General features: G+C 31.4%; 1 protein-coding gene across 2 annotated transcripts in view; it reads left to right on the top strand.

The window, feature by feature from the left end:
* The first annotated feature begins 1,714 nt into the window (after positions 1-1,714).
* The window catches only part of LOC118195135 (uncharacterized), a 171,420-nt gene continuing 158,337 nt past the window's right edge, over positions 1,715-14,797 (top strand). Inside the window, exons 1-2 of one of the 2 annotated variants that reach the window (XM_085813847.1) lie at positions 1,715-2,230; positions 5,045-5,191. The gene's annotated coding sequence lies outside the window, so the exon portion shown is untranslated. The remainder of the gene's footprint in view (positions 2,231-5,044; positions 5,192-14,797) is intronic. The other variant, XR_015040409.1, reaches the window with a different exon arrangement.

The following is a 14,797-nucleotide window of genomic DNA, read 5'->3' as shown; positions in this document are numbered from 1 at the left end:
GATTACAGAAGTCTTCCATTATCCCAAAGAGAGACTGGGCAAAGGTGAGGCAGTTGAGGTACTTGCCTCACGCTTGTTCTGGCTCTCTTCGTGAACTATTACTAAACTTCGTGAACTATTACTAAACTTCGTGAACTATTACTAATTGCCAAATTAGCTGCTCCAGAAATATGAAATAATGTAGCTGAATTAAATGAAAAATTAGTGAACACCACATTACCGAGGACTTGCCTGCTTCCAAAAAACCTAATGTTTTTACACATTTAACAATTTTGCATTGTTTCACGAACATGATCAGACGTTTTGAATTTCCGAAAATAATATCAAAAAAACTAAAATTATAAAACGTGTACTTTAAAAAAATATCAGTAACGATGTAACCTCATATAATATATCTTTGGTAACTACAGAATACTGAGTTTAAAATTTGAGCTAGAAAATCATCCAACAGAACTAACGAGCTCTTACAGTTCTATCAAATAAATATATATACATCTTAAAATGTTTTTCTAATATTTCATTGAATTATTTTATTAGCTTTTAAAATATGATATAATATGTTTAGAGAGATTTCAATAAAAATTTTATTATTATTTCTGACTTAATATTTCTCCACTCATCTTGTATTAATATTTCATTTATAAATTAAAAAAAAAATATTTCGTTTTCGAATACGCTTGATTTTGGAAGCGGAATAAAACTGTACTTCAAACCGGAGACGAAGAAAGGCCTTCTGTTTCTGCATCCTTGCTGTGCCTTCGCCGGGGTTCAAACCACGAGTCTTCTAATTGTGAACTAGCCCTCTTAGAGCCAGAACCGGCTTTATCCAGTCATCAGATTTCTTGTCACTTGACATATTTTAGTTTATAATTTAACATATTTTGCTTTCTTACTTTCTTTAATAATGTAAATACATCTTAATGAATGCAAGTTCATGAAAATAAAGTCTAAAATAAGTAATTATACAAATTTACTTAATAAACACTATTCAGGTACAGGTCTTCATGACAGATCTAACTCCTGCACCATTTAGAAGGCTAGTTGGATAATCGCTTATACTACCTGAACCCATACGAGGAAATGTAATAATTTCTTTCACAAATGAGTAAAAGGATGGAAAATTGGTTTAAATTCTATACAATGAAATGAACTGGAAATCTGTGCGGTTCTCGCTACTTAACGTTAAAATATACTAACCTTTCCAGTGTCATTTGGAACTTAAAATGTGGATCTGTAGCATTATTTAGTTATTTCGAACATCTGCGCACTATTTGAATTAGGTGTCCTAAAGCGCTGGAGTTACGACTGTAGAAACATTAGGTATTTTTGGAAGCAGGAAAAATGGAAGATTAGCAACGCCTTCGCCGGGACTCGAACCTCGTACCTCTGGAATACGCGACCAGCGTGCAGACCACCACATCACGAAAGCATGCCAAGAAGGTTGGAGAAATACCTTATACGAGTGCGAAGACGAAGAGAACTCTCGCCACAACAGGCAAAAGAGATGAAAGAATTTAGTTCTTCGAGTTGTTTTGTTGCGACAGAAGTTCATAATTTAATGACAATATCCAGATTTCCTCTTAAAAACTAGTTCTATGAGGAAAACAAAGCAAAATCTCTGTATTAAAAAACAAAAATAGTGGCACGGAGTCGTTCTTAGGTGGTTCACAGGTTCACATGTTGTGAACCTGCATTCCGCTGCTAGGCTTTAGTGGGATAAGATGAGAAATTTCTACCTCTCAACTGTTGTCGGATTGGTATAATATTCACTTTTTTTTTGTCTGAAAATTTCATGACTAATTTGAATTTGGCTTCGGCTGTTTTGGCCGTCTCTAATTGTTTTGTATTAGCTGAGAAATGCTTGGCGCCAGAGCGGAATGTTGGCTAATGGCGCATGCGCCGCCGGAATTGGCGTTGAAATGTATTCTGTGAAAAAACTTGATTTATGGTACATTCGAAGTTGCGATTCATATGTTACGCTGTGAGGTGGAAACTAGCGCCTGAGTGTCGCTATGGAAAATAAATGTATTTAAACTGTGGAATGTGTGTGGAGTTATTTTATTACGATATACAGCTATCGACGGGAAATAGAATTAAGTCATTTCAAGTTTTGTGGTCCGTCGAGCCGGAGGAGCTAATAAAGTTTATGAGAGTGCGAATTTACTTTCGGTTTGTGAAATGAAGAATTATATAGGATACTTCAAGATTGAAGTTCTGTAGAAACAAAAGGGTAAGTACCCTCCTCCTTTTTGAAGCTCATTGTACCATTTTGAAGCTCTTTATTTGTTTATTGACTTTTGCTAATTAAAATGTCACTAAAGGAGATATTAGCGAAAAAACGTACATTAAAAACACAGTTAACAAAGTTAAAACAAAAGGTTTTGGACGAAAATGTCCAAGGAAGTGGTTTGGAAGTACTAAAGAATAAATTTAAAGTGTTTGAGACAGAAATAACTTCTAATTTCGATTCTTTGTTTGGGTTATGTACGGAAGAAAGTATTGACGCTTATGTAAAAGAGAAAGAAGAGATTGACGATATTCTCTTATAAGTCGAATTAAATCGTAAATTAGCTAAACTTTCCAAAGAAATTAAATCGGAGCTTTCGGTTTGCACGAATACTGAGAACAATGTTAAATTACCCAAAATTAATTTGCCAACGTTTTCGGGTAACTTACATGAGTGGCTTTCATTTAAAGATATCTTTTTAGCCAGTGTTGATTCAAATCCTAATTTAACAGATGCAGTCAAATTACAGTACTTAAAATCTGCGCTAAGAGGAGATGCTTATCGTATTGTGCAGTCAATATCCATAGTTGACTCTAATTATAAATTAGCCATTTCATTACTAGAAGAAAGGTTCTCTAATCACCGCGAACAAGTGTATGCTCATCTGAGACGATTTATGAGTATGCATCCTATGCAAAATGAGTCTGCGTCAGCAATATTAAACTTAATTGACATTACAAATGAATGCGTGAGATCATTAGAAGTTTTAAATCAGAGTGTTAACGGTTTTTCTTCCAACGTATTTGCATACATTTTATGCATACATAGTATTTGCATACATTCATAACCTAGCAAAGTAAGCTTATTATTTGTCTAAGAGTATTATTTGTCTAAGAATAACATTTTAGGTTCTTTGTTGATATTGCATATGTGTTTTATATAAATAAACTTGGACAAGATATGCACATAGGAAATTGGAGTGCAATATGGTTTTATGATTTTCATCTAAAGCTAAAACACTTTCCAAGCAAGTAAGTGGGGGGGGGGAGAATGATGATCTCACAGCTCTAAATTTATTAGCTAAGCCTGTTATATGGGGTCTGAAGCATGCATGTCACAGGTGCAAGAATCCTTTCATTCTCAAAGATCCCAAAATAAATGTACTTATTAAAAGAAATGGTAAACATAGGCTGTGCTTTAAGATAAGGACCCCCCCCCCCCCCGATGTTCAACTGAGGTGGTTCTCCCGTATTATAAATTCACTACTATTAAAAAGCTTCCATGTTAAACATATTTAGAAAGCAGCAGTTTTAAAGTGATGCCAAGACCAAAGAAACCTTGCAGTTTGGGCTGCAGTCACATTCATAAACACTTTTTGCTTGAAGAAACTTGTGCATTAATGAAAGGAGTTTATTATTGTTGAAGATGGTTAAGTAGAAAAATTGGTACTTTTCCATTTTGCCAGCGCAAACGATAAAGTCACCAATAATGGTACAACTGATGCCAAACAGAATATCTTCGCTGGTAACCTTTTACACTTTATTTTCAAAACAAGTCCCAGCCATTTCTTATCAGATTGATTGTTTCTTTCAATACTGACATACAATTACATAGAATTTTTACAAGGTAGTTAAATTTTATGCCCTAAGACCATTCGCGGTAATTAAGTCGATTAGGATACAATCACACCGCTCACCCGAAGGCGAAAATATAGAAAACGCAAAAGCAAGGGTTAAATTCATCAATTCTAATGAGAATATACTAGCGAAATAAAGCAATGTGGTTTTACATAATTTCTGAGTAAGTTATTCGTACGAATTGAAATAATTCTTGCATTTAAACTTGTATTCCAAATTGAGATTTAACTTGAAATTAATGCAGATAATTACTGAGAGAATTGGTTTTTAGTAGCGTAGTTTACGTGAGATGAGATCACTTGGGGTCATGTGATACGAACCGGCGAATCAGGATGTTAAACCACGAAAGCACAGTAAATTTTAAATTGATGTTTTTTTACAATTTTATTCTCTTTATTTACTGGCTTTTTAAAAAAATTTAAATAATATTAAAATGTTTATGCCTTCAAAATAAAAAGATTCTTAGAACTAACATTTGTTATGTGTATACTGTATGCTGTCACCAACAAAGTCTGCTTGGCAAGAATTGTGCTGGCGAAACGGAGAAGTTAAACAGAAATTGAATAGTAAAAGCACTGTAAAAATTAATTTGCAAAGTGTACATTTGCAATGTTTATACATATTTCTGTACAAACTATGACATTACTCCTTTTCTTTATGGCACAAAACTAAGCCATTTGGTATTCAGCCAACTTTATTGGTACAGTACATATCTTATGCAATAAGTTCATATCTTTCAATACAGTACATATCTATCATATTGGTACATATCTATCTATACATACTATCATATTGGTACATTATCAATCATATTGGTACATATCTATCTATACATACTATCATATTGGTACATTATCAATCATATTGGTACATACTGTATCATTGTACAGTACATATCTTTCAATTATATTTATTGAAACAGTATATATCTTATTCAATAAGCTTAACCTTAATGTTATTAAAATATTTTACAATAAATGAATGAAATATGTGAAATATTTTTTTGGCATTTTCTGAAATTAACAGTAGCTGCTATTTCTGTGTGGATTCTGTATGGATATGTAATCTTTTAGAGATAGGTAAATATATATATATATATCTTTTTAATAAGAATCTCCTTAAGCCAGCATACCTTCAGACTTAACTGAATTTAATATGTTTTTTCCCTTCCTCTCTTTAGGGTGCTAAATTTGTTGGAGATTTGCTGCCTGGTGGTAAAATTCGTGCCCAAGAAACACAAAAAATATTTTCTTCGCCAAGTTCTTGGGCAATACATTGCAAAAAACTCTTAAACCCTGATAAAAAGTCTGGCTGTGGATGGTCATCAGTATGTATATTATTAACATTTTGAAATAAATAACTTAATATGTATGAATAAAATATGGCTTCATTTGTTCAAAAACTAATATTGCAGTCTGTGATTTTTATATTGAACATTATATGCTGTTGAAAATCGTAAATAAGATAAACTTGTAATTTTATAATTTCTTTAAAATTAGGTGTTTTATTCCAAAGTTTATCTTGATTCTGAAAAGATTCTGTAATTATTAATGTTAAATATATGGAATTTTTAAGGGAAATTTTTTTAATGTACTTTATTAATTGCGCCTTGTCTTCTAATGCTATTTTGCGCATGTATAATATCATGAATATTTGAATAAAAGACAATCCTTTAAAGATTCAAATCAAGTTTAATCAACAGTCATTATTAATGGTAGTGTCTATAATAGATATTTATATTATATAATATTTTAAGAGGATTAGAATTAAAGTGATTTTGAAATTGGTTAAAAAATCTCTGTCATTGGACTTGGAGAAGATGATCACATATTTTTAGAAGATTATATATATAGTTTATCATTTTCTTACGTTATCTCAGTGTTTTTAATCTGTACCACATAAGTCTCTTATTCTATCAATTTCGAAATTAATGAATCATATTTCATCTTATATCTGATTGTGTGCTTTTAAACTTGAAAATATTTTTCATCTAAAATGCATTTATGAAGAGTTGCCTTTTCTGTGATATAAATTGAGGTTTATATGTCATTGCCACGTGAAAAGGCTAAACACCAAATGTAAAATTTAGCTAAGTGCATAATCTCAAAAGCATTTCGTTCATGTTCGAAGGGTTATGAAAAACTATTTTCTTTTCACTAAAATCTGAAGAATATTTGAATTTAAACATTAGTATGCATTTCTTTGTATATCAAATTGAAGATTACTAACAAGACATCTAGCAATGCAAAACTGTGTTCACCAATTTTGCTAAACCTCTATGTATTTGTGCGAGTCTTAAAAGTACTGTATTTACAAAAGCTGCACATAGATCTTTAAGAAATAAGCAAGAAATTGGAGTTTAATGTTTTATATAATACAAATATGTGATATAAAAATATGTTAATGAAAATACTAAGTTTAATTTTCAATAGTAGTTTGATTATTTCTGCTCTGTGTCCTAAATATAGTAACTGCTTATAATAAATGCTCTAAACTGCATCATTTCAAAATTAATTCACATCATATGATATTGTATAATGCTCATTATGGTAAGACTTAAGCCAATAATAATTTTAGAAAATTATTATTAATTAACTGATCAAAATATAGCTAAACCAAAACTAAATTATTTTTGAACCAATAATTTGAATCATCACATTCTCTGTCTTGCTTGCTATCCTACCAGCATGTCAGCACTTACTTCTCTTTCATCAATCACATTGTCATAAGATATATAAAAAACAAAAATATGATCCAGAATGAGGTGCAGATTGAGTGCATTACAACGTATAATTCATATTAAGAATGCACTTCGCAAATTTAATTTTAATTTAAAATTTGTAGACTGTTAACATCTTTAATACAAATACTTTGTCAGCTGTCATCATTATCAACTATGCCATCAACATCTTGTCTTCTGTGTTCAAAATTATTTCATATATATTACTTGAATTTATTAAACTTGCAAAGGCCTTGAGCGCTGATTTATTAAGATGATAAGGTCTAGGGCAGGGGTAATCAGTAGTTTTATAGTTACTGCCTGCTTTAGTAGTAAAAGTTTCTTACACTTACTGGTTCTAAAGTACTTAATTTACAGCATGTGCAAAGTAATATTTTTAAGTGTAAGGCACTTTTAACTTAATAAAAATTATATAGCTAAATTTATCTATTTTTTTATACACTGGCTTTTGGAAGTTAAGCATATACGACAGTAAAATCCACAAAAATGTAAAAATAAAACTTTAATTAACACCGAGTTGTATATGAAGATAGCAAATATGTTTATGCTTGAAAGAAAAATATTATTTACAAAGTTGAAAATAATATTTAATTTTTGTAAAATACATGATGACATCACATCTAAGTCATTAACAAATTGATATTTAATCCTTTGTACTGCAGAGGATTTAAAGTTCATATTTTCAAACAGGCATTATCAGCCACAACATAGTGCAAAGGGTTAAAGGTAAACTTAAGCTAATGAAACTTACAGTAAAGTGTGTGAACATGCCCAAAACTTTACACACACTTTACAGTTATTGCTCATGCTTTTAATGAGCTAATCGACCATCAAAGCTATTAGGAATGGCTAATGGTCAGTTTAAACTGTCTGGAGGAGGTAAATGGGCCAGTCCAGCAGGCCTGGGAGCATCCCAAGCATTTTCATTGAAATTTAGGTAGCGAAAATATGACAGCTACTGCACATGAGACCTGTCCAAGAAAATCAGGACCAACTACTGCAGCATAAGGTCTCATAATGAAGTGTAGAACTTCATCCTGATACCCGGAAGCCATCACAAAACTATCCCTTTTTCTCAGCTAGTGTTCATTTTTTTCTTTAAAATGTTTCTGCCATTATGGATAGTAAAATTCTATGAGTGTTCTCTTGAAATTAAGATAACTAGAAATCAAAGTTGCTGCACCTCAACATAATTTTACAACTATAACAGTTAACAAATGTGAGATGGAATATTTATTTATTTTGTGTATACTTAACTGTGTATTCCTAGTTGTATCAGTGGTCTTTAAAAATTCAAACTTAAATTTCAACATGCATTTGATAAATTTTAAATTTTACCTTGATGCAGATGACCTTTCAAACTTTGTTTGCAAGAGCAAATAAATTCATGCAAATAAATTCCTTTTAGGCTGCGTATATAAACTCACTGCGCCACATGCAGCCTGTGAGTTGAGTATGGAAACATTAAACACACAGTCTTTGGCACTTTTAACAGATTCAAAAAATATATATATTATATGGAACTTTGGATAAATGTGTGCTTAGATTCTACTTGGCGAGATTTGCGCCGGCGAAACGGAAAAGTACCGATTATTATATGTTTGAATGCTCAATAACCAAAGATCTCTACTTTCGCCCCTTCACAGTTGTCAACGCACAAATCTGGTTGAAACAACTTCTTAAAATAATCTTTTTCGTAATAAATTGCATAACTTAATAATTCTAATTATCTAATTGAAAACTGTGATCATTCAAAAGGAACATAAAGCATCGAATATCTAATTGAAAACCATGATCATTCAAAAGGAACAGCATATCCAAGATTCAAGATATTTCATATTTCAAGATTTTTCATCTCAGCAGCTGTTTCAGAACTTTCAAATTGGAATTAATTAATTTTTATGCATATATATCAAAATATTTCTTACAACTCTATTTAATGTAGGTATTTATGTATAGTGATTTCATGTATATATCCAAATTTCATAGATTATAAAATTTAAATAAACTTGGTCCCACTGAGTGAGCAATAAGTCTTCTTGGCGGCACAGCTGCTTACCCAGTGGTCTCCTGTCCTGTATCTTTTAATTTGAAGAAAATAATGTATACTCTACTTAAAACGCGAAATACAGATTCACGAAATGACAAGTTTATAACGAACAGAGATTACGGCTGCAAAATGTAGTACGCCGTGATTGGATAGAATATGCGAGGATAACCGGAATAGAAAATAGTTCACTGTATGCAGAATTAGATATTTCTAGCAGTCGAAAATTCATTCATCTATTCATAGGTCATTGATTATACCTAAATGCCGTTTTTGCCAGCAGAAGTGTAATTGTACAATTCATACAGTTGCTAAAATGACGAAGATAAAATAAGAATTTTTACTAAAATTATTCATTATGAGTATTTGTTTCCAAATGTCTAAAATTTAGAATTTAGGTACTTAAATGGTGGTCACTTTAAAATTGCTTCCAGGGTATTTTATAGCTAAGTCAATTAAACCAAAATATATATATATATATTTATTTACACATTGCAAAAACTTGACCATAGCATATTTTGAATTTTCTGAGGTTCTAATAGTCGGAATGATGTAGCATTCTTATCATTCATTTTAACGACATATTGTTTATTATGTTCCACTGCGTAAAATATCACTTGAACTAATGATTACTATTCTTTAGAAGCCTCTTCCTTTTTTCATAATAAATGCTTTACATTTTGAAGAAACGTAAATATAATCCGTGATGAAACGCTCACGTATTTAATGATCGTCTATTTTTTCACAGTGATGCATCTGACAGATTGACATCACGGTACTAGGCGAAGATTTTTATCATTTCCTCCAGGATATGCCTATTTAGGAACAAAACAAGAAGATTTGATAGTCGAAATAGAGGGAATGAATAGTTCATTTTTAATAGAACTCTGAATTTTAAATAGGATGAAAATAAAATCAAAATTTAATGATAAGATAAAACTAAAAAGTATATAAGGTATTTCTCCCGTCTCTCTAGCGTGCCATCGTGGTGTAGTGGTTCTGCACTCTGGACCGGTATTCCAGATGTCCGTGGTTCGATTCCCTGCGAAGGCGTTGCTAATGTTTTATCTTGCCTGCTTCCAAAAAAATACCTAATGTCTCTACAGTAGCGCCCGAACTAAAAGAGTGTTGGATGATGATTCTCCTGACCCATGATTTGGCGATTGGGTCCCCTAAAAACCCCAGTCGCCCTTTAAAAGGGAAAGTATATAAGGTATTTTTCCCGCCTTCCTAGCGTGCGTTCGTGGTGTAGTGGTTCTGCACGCAGGACCGGTGTTCCAGAGGTCCGTGGTTCGATTCGCGCCGTAGGCATTGCTAATTTTTCATCTTGCCTGCTTCCAAAAAAAAAAAAAAAAAATGCCTGATGTCTCTACAAGTAAATAAATAACTTACTTATTAAGCGTACAGATTTCTACGCTCACTTTCGACTGATGATCTGTAAAATACTTTTTACACCTACAGATTAATTGATATCATTACTTTCTACAATTTTAATTTAATCGAATCCAAAGATATTTTACTTTTCTTGCCATAAACTTAACAAGACAAGCTCAGATTAATTGACTATTGATTATCTGCATTTTTTAATATTTTGATTTACCAAGAAATCAGACTATTTGACAAAAGAAGAGATTTCACCCTTCATTCAGTTAAGGTAATTAATTGGAATAGTAACATCTGCAAAAACCTTATAAGAAATACTATTTATAATCAATTAGTTAGTATCAAAAATATCTGCACAGAAGTCAAGCAAGAGGAGGAAGAAATTTTGTTGCCTTCACAAACATTGGCCAATAATGAAATTCCTAAATATTTTTTTAAGAAACTGCTTTAAAAAGCTTGCGTCCTCTGCGACCTGTGAATTTTTTTATTGCACGTAATGAAGCCCGTTTTTAAACCGCAAGAAGGAATGAGGCGAATAGATGAAAAAGTATTATTAGTACAGTAGAACTCTAATTATCCGAATCAACTGGGACCGAACCCCATTCGGATAATCAAAAATTCGAATAATTGGATTTTTTCCCTTCAATTAATTACTGTATATACTGTATGTTGAAAATGGAAGAAAAAAATACCATTTTTAAAGTACTTACAAGTACTGCGCAGTGTTAAAAGTCATTGCTTGCTGAACATCTCGGTCAAAGTAAGATGTTTGATTGTCTTAATCCATTTTCGGGCAGCCAAGTCGTGCATCCGCTCGACAATGCATGGGGTCACACTCGGGCTAACGCTCCATCCACCTAATCGCAGTTTCGGGGCCGGCAAATGCTTCATTAGCTGATAGTCCTGCCGTCTGCTTCGATTTCGGTCATCTTATTCCTCGACACTTTTTTCTGTCACACTTTTAATAAGTTCATTTTTTGGAATTTGAGACCCAGGGTCTGACGAATCATACACCAATTCTGCTGCATTCTCAGCACTAACTTCTGAACATCCAGGAATTTTCAAAAGAAAGTTTCTTAATTCCTTAAGTGACACGTTATCATTATCTTCTCGTGTCTTTTCACGTTCCTTTTCTTGAGCTTTTTTCCCCCTCCTTTTCCTTCTCTTCTTCAGTTGATTCTGAAAAATTCTGAAAGTGATTCGGATAATCAGCTATTCGGATAGTCGGAATCCGAATAATTGGAGTTGTACTGTATGTAAAATTTTGAAAATATATAATTTTCTGTATAATTTTTTCTTTTTTAATTTCTATTATCCTGGCTTTAACTTTGAATAACGAGACAATTTCAAATTTTCTGAACGTCGCTACTGCAGCCGAAATAGTGTGAAGAATTGTTATTCTGTTCTATTTTCCTTTTTTTCATGTGTTCCTACTTTTTGCCAGAATTTTAATAATATTTTTAACAGTCTTTATTTAATTTTTTAAAAACAATAACATTTTTCGCCAATATTACTTGGCGAGACTATAAATAGTCAATAGTAAACTTGCTCTGACTTCCTACAAACAACCCTCTCCTCCCATATTCTTTTCAACGATGACTTAGAAGCTACTGTTTGAGTAAGTTTTAATTAATTTCTGGGTCTTTTACTGTAATCATAATTTTTATATTTTGACTCGAATTTTAAGCATTGATTTGCATTCCAGATTGTATATTTCAGAAGGCATTTACTACTCACAATTTTGTATCGTTTTGTATCGTGGATAGCGATTTGAAAATGTTTTTGTAATACGGAATATTACAAGAGTCAGTGCAGATGCGAAGGGAATTGTATTTATATTTTTAATCAGAAATTTAAAGTTCTATTGTCAAAATTTCGTTAGTGATTGTCCTATTTTATGTTATATATTATTATGAAAAATATAAACAACGAATAGGGAAAATAACGAAATAAAAGTCCAGAATTTCAAGGTTCCCTTTTGCATACCTTGGTCTTCAGTGAATGCAGTGTTTTATTATTTATGTAAATTGCATCTATGTATGTGTGTATATAATTTATTCAATTAATTAATTAATTAAACTATAGTTAATTAAACTAAAACAGGCAAAGAAATGAATTTAAAAGTTAAAATCAAATTATTAAAAGTAGACAATAATCAAAACAAAATATGTAAATTAAGTGTATGTTAATTAATAGCAAATTGCCTTTGTTTGAGTTTAAAAAATGTAATTCATTTAATGTATAAAAACATTAAATACATCTTGGATAAAGCTGTTTTATCCCTCTTACTCTCAATTTTTTTCAAGTCTGACACTGAGTTATATATAAGCAAGTAACTGTTTTAACTGCAGTTTAATACACATTTTTGCCTAAAAGAGGTTGAATGAGTGCTTTAATTACATTGTTTTTCCGCTGCTGCGTTAGATGTAGGAAGTTAAGAATAGTAATGCAACAGACAAATTGCTTTATCTAATTCCCTCGATTGGCCTTGTAGAGTTGTTTATTAAAGAGGGTACAACTTCCGTGACTTTAGATTGAATAAAATGCCCTTACGATTCCATAAATCCACCGTATCCTTTTTATAAATAGAAAGAGTCATAAAATTTCCGAATAATATTTATTACGTCTTTAAGTATGTATAATCTTTTTACTAAATATTTTAACATCGTAAGAAAGATTATTATTTACTTTTGTATATAATCAAAAATTTTTATTCTTTTAGACTTTTTAGTAACTGCGTTACTAAAAATACTTGTTTTCTTTAAAAGAATCGAATATATATTGTGTAATGAACTGAAATATTTATTTAAAATTCACTTTTGGAAAATGAACTTTTTTCCAATGCATATTATAAGCCAAATTTAATATTAACAGCCAAACGTACTCTGATATCAAAAATGCTGTCAGCTTGTAAAGATTATTATTACTGCTAAAAAATCGTTATTATTATTTAACTAGAAATATGAAAAATCAACTACACTTTCATCACGATTCGAATAGAGATTTTGGCAGATGGATGTGCTAAGCCCAAGAGCGCACGGAAGATGAGGTTCCTCACAAAATTTAATGCGATAGCAATTAGAAATAAATCTTCCGATGAAGACTTAAGATGTCCGCCTAGAGAAAAACAAAGATTTGTTTTAACGTAATCTGTATATGTTTTTTAATTGGCTAATTCAAATTTCTAATTTTAATTGGCTATAACCTCTTTTATTTTTCATTTTAATTAGGTTATTTACCCTTTATGTCCTAAAAATAGTAACTGTATATTATATATCAACCATTTAAAATATATCAATTTAAACTGAGTCTTCCAAATAGTTTACTTAAATAATATCCCTTTGTGTGGTACGTAGTTCTGAATGTCCATTTGTGTTGTACATGATGTTAAGCTGTTGATTTGAAATGTAGTGCTATTATTGATCATTTGAGGAGGCAATGTGTTTAAATAAATTTTATGATTCATATAAGAATAACTTGCTTAAGACAGAAATACTACGCATGCGTTCAATTTGCTCGTTTCCGGGTGAAATGTCAGTAGTTATTGTTACATTTTTAATATTCTGGTCAGGAAAATAAGTCTGAAATTCAGTTGAAGTAAAAGCTGCACCTTAGTCTGAGATAATGCGTTTGGAGTTGCCAACAGGATAACTTGGAAAAAATATCAGCAACTATAAAAAGATATTTATAGTTCCTGTTTATTGAGGACATTTGTTCCCAAAAAGTAGATATATAGTGGTATAGTGCATTTTGAAATTCGGTGAAGAACACCTTCTGTCTTATCAGATTTTTCTGAAAGAGAGAATACGTGGGACACAGTTCAAAATGTTTTTTAACAATTGTAAAAAACTTAGGGATGCAATATCGCTCTTTAAAGAGAAGTCACTTAAATGGATTTTGTCTAAAGTTTGCTTGATCCCAGTAATGAATTCATCAATTAATTATGCGTTAATAATCATTTCAATGACACTGTTGGCGGAAATTAACAAAGCAGAAAAGCTTTAAGTTTCTTAAAGCACCGACGTGTTTCATTAGATGTCAGAATTTGCGTTTTATAGTGAAACGAAATTCTTCAAGGTAAAGATCCCTTCGAGCAATTTTAGATGTTATATCCTTTTTAGACATGATTTTTTAAAAGCAGAACAATGCGTAAAAATGGTAAATTTTGTTCTAGCTAAATAATGTTTAAATTTTTTAAGGGATTTAATGATGACTAAAATTTTTAATCCATAGCTGAAAAATTTCTCTTCTTGTGGGATCGTTTTCTTGCTTACATTGTAAATTGGGTGGAGGAACTGTTAATACTCGTGTGGCAATGAAGCTAAAGTGGTAAACAGGTGTAGAACAGGATCATTTGAGAGTATTTGTTTCGAATTTGAGAAAGCATGCTTTTGAGTAGAATCAAACTCAATCGCAGTAAGTCGGAGAAGGTGTACGACTGATGCATAATTTTTAATGAATTATCGAAATCCAATAAAACTTTGAACCTTGTTGAGCTGTTTTAGGTTCAATAAATGACTGTATAGCGGGGTGAAAGTCGCATGATGCTATTCTCGATAATATATCCTATGAATTCACTTTGTTTTTTCTTTAGGAAGTTGCATTTCTGAAAATGTATTTCTAGATCATAGTTTGAGGCAACTTGAAGGACTCGTGGTAATTTTTGAATTCCTTCGTCTTTGTGCATAGATGCAATGATTATATCATAAATATAAATTACAACAGTCTGATCACTAATCAGAGGTATGACTACTGTGTTGATA

The sequence above is a fragment of the Stegodyphus dumicola genome, chromosome 3 (assembly GCF_044657685.1).
Source record: "Stegodyphus dumicola isolate Sdum_Otavi_A_Nest chromosome 3, ASM4465768v1".
In the NCBI taxonomy this organism is placed as follows: Eukaryota; Metazoa; Arthropoda; class Arachnida; order Araneae; family Eresidae; genus Stegodyphus; species Stegodyphus dumicola.
This window is presented reverse-complemented; position numbering and strand designations above follow the sequence as displayed.